At 43.8% G+C, this 6726-nt stretch overlaps 1 long non-coding RNA gene across 1 annotated transcript; it reads left to right on the top strand.

The window, feature by feature from the left end:
* Positions 1-115: 115 nt before the first annotated feature.
* Positions 116-3055, top strand: LOC129337834 (uncharacterized). The gene is made up of 2 exons (XR_008597861.1): positions 116-942; positions 2341-3055. It is a non-coding gene; the product is annotated as an uncharacterized LOC129337834 (long non-coding RNA).
* The last annotated feature ends 3671 nt before the right edge of the window (positions 3056-6726 follow it).

The following is a 6726-nucleotide window of genomic DNA, read 5'->3' on the forward strand; positions in this document are numbered from 1 at the left end:
TACCAATGAGTTGCCAAACTATCCTGGAATGCATACTGTTTTCTTTCTTTTCTTTTTTTTGCATGGACTTACTCCTAATGTATTATTCCTGGTGATGAGAGGAACCTCTATGTTACTGATTTCATGTCACTTTCAAATTCCTCAACAAGCGGATGTATTTCTGGACTGCTAGCCATCTGGCATCTCAGCACTGAAGGATTCTCCGTCAGCTCTGTTGCTTAATCATCCATCACTGTGGACTATGACATTATTTTGTTTATGCACTTTGTTTAAACTTGTTGCTGCACAGAGGCCATTTATTTTATGAACAAGCTGGCTAGAATTGAATGCACGAAGACTGTGTGCATATCCGATTAAACAAGGAAGTGGAAGACAATCTTGATCGACTAAAGAACAAGCCACAACAGGCTCCGAGCCCAGAACTGGTTACTATAACTATTCCTGGCTCCTCACAGCCATATTTCAAATATGCTGAGAGAGGCATCACTGAATCAGTTCCCCTCCAACATTTTAGCTCTGGCTAGATGTTCAAGCCCCAAGATGCTGTCTCTCCTAGCCTTCTTCAGATTGGGTAGCCATAAGCAGTCGTTCTAAAGGAGGCTCAGTCATTCTCTAAGAAATTCCTTAGAGCATTCACTAAGATTAGCTGCTTTACTCCTTCCTTTTCGGCCTCACTGTCCGTGCTGTGACCTATTATCTGGGTAGGTTGTCTATCAGTCCTGGATATCTCTGTCTTTTAAAAACAAAAGCACATTAGACAAATCCATGGAGGGTAGGTCCATCAAAGGCTTTTGTTCATGATGACTAAATGGAACCTCTTTGGATGTATGCCTGTTAGGAGGTTGTCAAACCTCTCCCTACCAGACCTGAGGGACTGCTGCTGGGAGAAGCCTTGGCCTTAGGGCTGCATCTCATTGGCCACTGTGTAAAGCAGGTTTCCAGGTGAGATGGATCATTATTCTGAGCCAGCGGGGCTGGTCTTATGTTCTAAAGCATCTTTTCCTCCTTCTTTTATCAAGCCATTGGGACTGTTGAGTGCACCATTTTTGTTTTAAGCTGATGGGCAGGTTCATCAAGGAGCAGATATCTCACCCTTGCAGTGGCAACTAGGCAACCCCCAAAGGCTCCAGGAAAATATAGCTCATCATAGGAAAAGATCCTATTTAGCCCCTAATAAGCAGCTGATCCTGCACTGTAAGAAGGGGAGTAGGGTGGGTGCAAACCTGCCTTGGGAAAGCATCGAGGAGGCATCTAGAGACCCACATGAAAGCAGCTTCAGATTGGCAAACACATCTGGATGGCACTAGGCACAATTCCACCCTGCCTACCCACTTACGGGGATGGAAAGGAATGGGTATATCTGGCCACTGAACCTCTGGTTGCTTCTGTGTTCTGGTTCAGTATTCAAACCGGAACAAGCTTTATTTAGCATCTATATAACATCATCCCCTAATCACCCACTATCTAGGTTTCCCCTGCTTTGCTGTGATCTTTCCCTTTAAATCTTGTTTGATATGATCTTTTGGGAAAGCATCTTTGTGTGCCATGTGGATGGGATGGGAAGGCACCCATTTTTGCATGCGCTGTCCACCTTGGTGCCATTTTCCTTTCCTCATTCTGCCCCCATGGCTGCTATTTTCCTCTGCCCTCTGAGGGCTTTCTCAGGATATTTTTAAATATATTGAATATCACAGTTGCTATTGGGTCAGGCTAGAGAAATATGCCAGTTACCACATGTAATTGACCTATCACTGCAGCTTAATATTATAAGCAATATGTCAATTACTGATTTTTTAAAAACAGCCCAGAAAAGGTGGTACAAGAGGGGAGAAATGGTGAAGCGGGAGGGGAATGAGTCTGGCAAAAAGTAAGGAAAAGCACCTGGTGGGTGCTTCTTTGCCTCTGCAAATGCCTCGGCATTCATGCAGTGAGAATGAGAGCACCACGAAAATCCTTGCTGTGTGGGAGCATCCTTTATTTCCTGGTTCTTTAGATGAGCTGTTAGACAGCGTGCATAGTAATGATAGTGCAGGGGAAAAATAATATAACAACAACTGAGCTCATATACTGTTCTTCTTGATAGATTAGTGCCTCACTCAGAGCGGGTAACAAAGACAGTATTATTATTATCCCTGCAGTACAGCTGGGGAGCTGGAGCTGTGAGGAGTGGCTTACCCAAGGCTACCGCTGAGCTCAGGGCAGTAGTGGGACTCAGACCAGCAGAGTGCTGATTCACAACCCAACCACTTACTGCAGGATGTGGAAGTTTTATTTCAGATAACATGGTGGTATTGAAAAATATGAAGCCTGAGAGGCTAACTCTCCATATTTATTCTACAGCACCACCCTGTCCTGCTGAGGTCATGGGAGCCATGGGATTTGAACCAGCAGAGCGCTGATGTACAATCCAGCCACTTAGCCACTATGCTACAGTAGCTCTCAATCATGGCACCATCTTTTCCGGATTGTCACCCAGTCCAGAGAGCCTTTACCTTCTCTGAAAAATTAGCAAGAGGACTTCAAGGTTCAGAAGATATTCCAGCCAATACTTGAATGTGGGTTCTCCATGGACCACGTGGAACACTTGAAGCTCAGACTCCTGCCACAGTCTTCTTCAATGGAAAACTGGTAAAGGGCTGCTGCATTCCTTAGGCCTAGTTCACACATGCAGGAAAATGAAGTGGCAGAATGGGCTGTACCACTAAAGGCTGCAGGCAGTGAATGTTACCTCCAGCTTTGAATGTCCTGTGCATAAAAAATCATGCAAATAGAAAGATAGCAAAACAGGGAGTAAGGTTCTGCCCCTACCTTCCCGTGCTAATTGTCAAATTGCAGGGAGGGCAACATTCCACAATGTGACATATTCTGTATAAAAAACATCTGACGTGTCGTATCCAGGGTCTGGGATTGTGGCATTCCTGGTAAGATAAACAGGAATCTTGTTGGATCTTAAAGTTTTTGTTTTACCATAAACTTTTACAGACTACAGCCTGTTTTATCAGGTGTGTGCACTGTCTATAAGGTTAGAATTAAAAATTTGTTAGTTTTTACGGTGCCAGATTACTCCTGTCTGTTTTTGCAACAACCAATTAACATCGTTGCTCCTCTATGGAAAAAAAAATCACCCTCCAACTGAAGGTATGAAAAGAATTAGTCAGGCTAGAGGCATTTATTACCAAGTAGTATTCTTTTATTTCATGTGGAAAGGTTGCTCCATAAACACAACACCTCCAATTTCTCAGAAGCCCTTCTGGAAAGATGTTGTTACTGCCTCATGCATTTCTATATATTTACTGTCAAAGTTAACTTTGATTTTCACTCATGTCTATAGGTCTGTTTTGAAGTGGATGAAACAAATAGCTCCAAAATAAGCAATTTAATGCGTTTTTAGTTGGATACTGGTATTTTGGACAAAGTGAATACTGAACGAGCCCTCCTCACCGGCAGCTTTCTGTGTTTATATTTGTACTTCTCGACCCCACATTGCTGTATAGCGAGCAGCATCCAGCCTTCCATGCATGGAAGTTTCCCTGTGCCCCTCTCCATTCCTGCAGCCCCTTCCAGTCTCTGGGAAGAGGATTCCTGAAGTCAGTGGAGAAACTGCGCAGGACAGTCATCTGGAGAGAGGAGGGAGAAGGGCACGAAATGGCTTTCCTCAGTCTCTCTGTGCAAGACTTTTGACACACGTTTTTCTTGTGTCAGGAGATGCAATGTGAGCTGGGAAGCATAGTTTTAAATGACAGAGCCAGCAGCGATTGCTCCGGAGGGCACAGATTCTCTCACAGCCCTTCTCTGCCTCTGGTGTGTTCCCTTTTGGAGCTTTTGTCCTGTCAAGGCTCAGTTAATTCATAGTTTTAAGCTGCGAGGGTGACAGGGTACAAGCTCCCGAAGGGGATACAGTCCGGCATGCCAGAGGTGACGGAGGGCTGTGAGAGAATCTGACCCCTCTGGAGTGATCGCCAGCTGCTCTGTCTTCTAAAACTATGCTTCCTGGCTAACATTGCGTCTCCTGACACTTGACAAACACGTGCCCAGACGTCTCGTCTAGAGACTCTCAGCGGATCCATGCTTACAGAAAAGGATGGGGAAGCCATTTTCACCTCCTGATCCTTCCTCACTCTCTTCCCCTCAATCCACACAGCTATTCTACTTTGTGGGTCTTATGATCTGGGATTGATCTTTCCAGGGATTGAAAGGGGATGTCAGAACAGAAAGGTGCAAGAAGAACTCAGGATTCCAGTCATGGAACGACAGGATACTTGCTTGCTCTAGTAGAATCAGGCCATTGCACCAGTTTTGCCAGAGTGTACAAAGGACAAACATTTCAATGAATGACAACACAGTATTGTTTGAATGCTATTCCATTGCATGTCACATCATAGATATTGAAACAGGAGAAGAAAGCCATCTATTACAAGTTTTTTTCTTTTTAAAAAAACACGTTGGCATTGAATTCTGCACTTTGAAATGCCATGCCCCATATTTTAGGTTATGTCGCTTTCTTTGTGGTGGAGTCAAGCTGTTTCTTGGCTCTGGCCTATCTGTGGGCCTTAATGTCTTTTCTGCTATTACCCTTGAGAATTTAGGTAAGGTGGTGATTTGGATTTTAGCAGGTCTGATAGCAGCAAATAGGTCTGGAAGCTCAGGTACGCTCTGAGGTTGGTGGTCAGTTCTCTCAAATGCCAGTAAGATTGCTCAGTTCCAGAAATTTATGATGTTTGGGGTAAAGCTGATGTCTGAGGCCACCAAAAAAAGTTTGAGATGTTGTTTTTTTCCTGAATTGAAGCCAGTTTTTATAACTGGGGAGTGGATTGGCCCTTATGATACTTGGAAACTCCCTGGTGAGCTGCTGCCCCAGTTAGTGGTAGGAGGAGGTGGCTGGTGAATCCATCCATTGTCACTGCAACTGTGGCCTGGGTCCATGCTGAACCACTCTCATGAAGCTGCTGGTACTGCGGGATCTGCCTGGCTTGGTTTGCCCCTTGGGTCATTCCACTATGCCCACTATGTCAAGAGAGGAACCTTCCCGTCATTCTGAGGGGTTTCCAATTGGCTTACAACCCAAAAGACACACTGTTGGGAAAGCTGGTGGTTTAGTCATTGCTGGCTATTTCAATGGTACTTCTTTGATCTTTCATCATGTATCGGTATTATTGCTGTTAGCCACCTTGGGTCCCAGTTTTCTGGGAGAAATCTGGCTTCATAAAATATTTTACATAAACAATACATGAAATAAAGAAAGGATGCCATCGTTGCTCTATAAAGAGTTCTATTCACTCCAGCGAGCAAAGCTCAGGGTACAGATAAAATCTGTTGTTTAATTCTCCAGGAAAAGCACTGGTGCATCAAACCATTTCTAGTTCCAATCAGAAACTGTGCATCTTCATTGCAATTTTCCTGCAAGCATAGGGAGTGGCTGAGGCTGAGGGTCACTCTATACGTTACTTCTTTTATGAGTTCTCCATGGAGCCAACCCTTGCTCCATGCAGACCCATGTCAACTCCAGAGACTGGCTTCTGTAAAAAAGGAGAATGCAAATAGGCTCAGAAAGCTGCTGCCATGGGAGGGAGAACACCTGCCTTTCTCCCAAGCCTTTTTCACCCATGCAAAAACAGTGCGGGGGGGGGGGGAGTTCTCTCTCTCTCTCTCTCTCTCTCTCTCACTCACTCACTCACTCACTCACTCACACTCACACTCACACACACACACACACACACACACACACACACACACACACACACACACACACACACACACACACAGAGTGTTCTGAGGCTGTTTGGGCTCTCCTTTATTTTTTAATAACCCACAGCTGTTGTGTGGCTGCAGGGAACCCAAGTTGGGTGTGGGGAACCTGGCCCCAACTTTTTAAAAAGCTACACTTTTAGTTTGACCCTTAGACTACAGCAACTCTATAAGTTTGCGCTGCAAGTTACTTACCTTGGATTTCTTGTTAAGCCCAAACTTTTTTGACAATAATCCAGTACAATAATTTAGTTGTGTTAGTGTGTTGCAGCTGAACAAAACAGTAGCATTTAGACACTTGACACATTTTATTCCAGCATAAGCTTTAGACTAGTGTGTGATTGGCCCTGGTCACCCAGTTAGCTTCTTAGTGGACTGGAGATTGGAACTCAAGTCTTTTACATCTGCCTAGACCATCATACTAACCATTGCACCACACTGGCTCTCAGGATATGTTTTATGTGATACCTGACTGGAATTATTTACAAGGTGGAGCAAAGCATTATTATTGGATCTTGACATTGGATACATACAGTGCAAGCTAAAAAATAATTGCACATTTCTAAGAAGGATGTAGCCTGCTTACAATTGTCCAGAGAGAGCACTCTATAGATATTGGTTGTTATCCCCTAGAGTAGATTCACCCACTGATATAAAATAGTGTTTCTTGACATTGTTTCCTTAAGTTTCAGAATGCTATATCGACTAGCATACCTAAAAAATGGAAATGAGATACAAGTAATAAAAATGTTTTATGTATTTTTATAAACATTAAATATCACTGCAAGGTGATTTGAATATTCACCGATGGGTTTCTCAACCGCTTAACTGCTACACCTTATACATTCTCATGTATATGATGTGGCAAGATTTAATACATCCTCCTCTTAAACTGCTATACTCACACATGGTTGCCATATTGGAACTGGTGCACTTTTCAAGATGGGCTCACATCAGAAATAGAGTGATATCTACAGTCCT

This window comes from Eublepharis macularius, chromosome 11 (genome assembly GCF_028583425.1).
Source record: "Eublepharis macularius isolate TG4126 chromosome 11, MPM_Emac_v1.0, whole genome shotgun sequence".
NCBI lineage: Eukaryota > Metazoa > Chordata > Lepidosauria > Squamata > Eublepharidae > Eublepharis > Eublepharis macularius.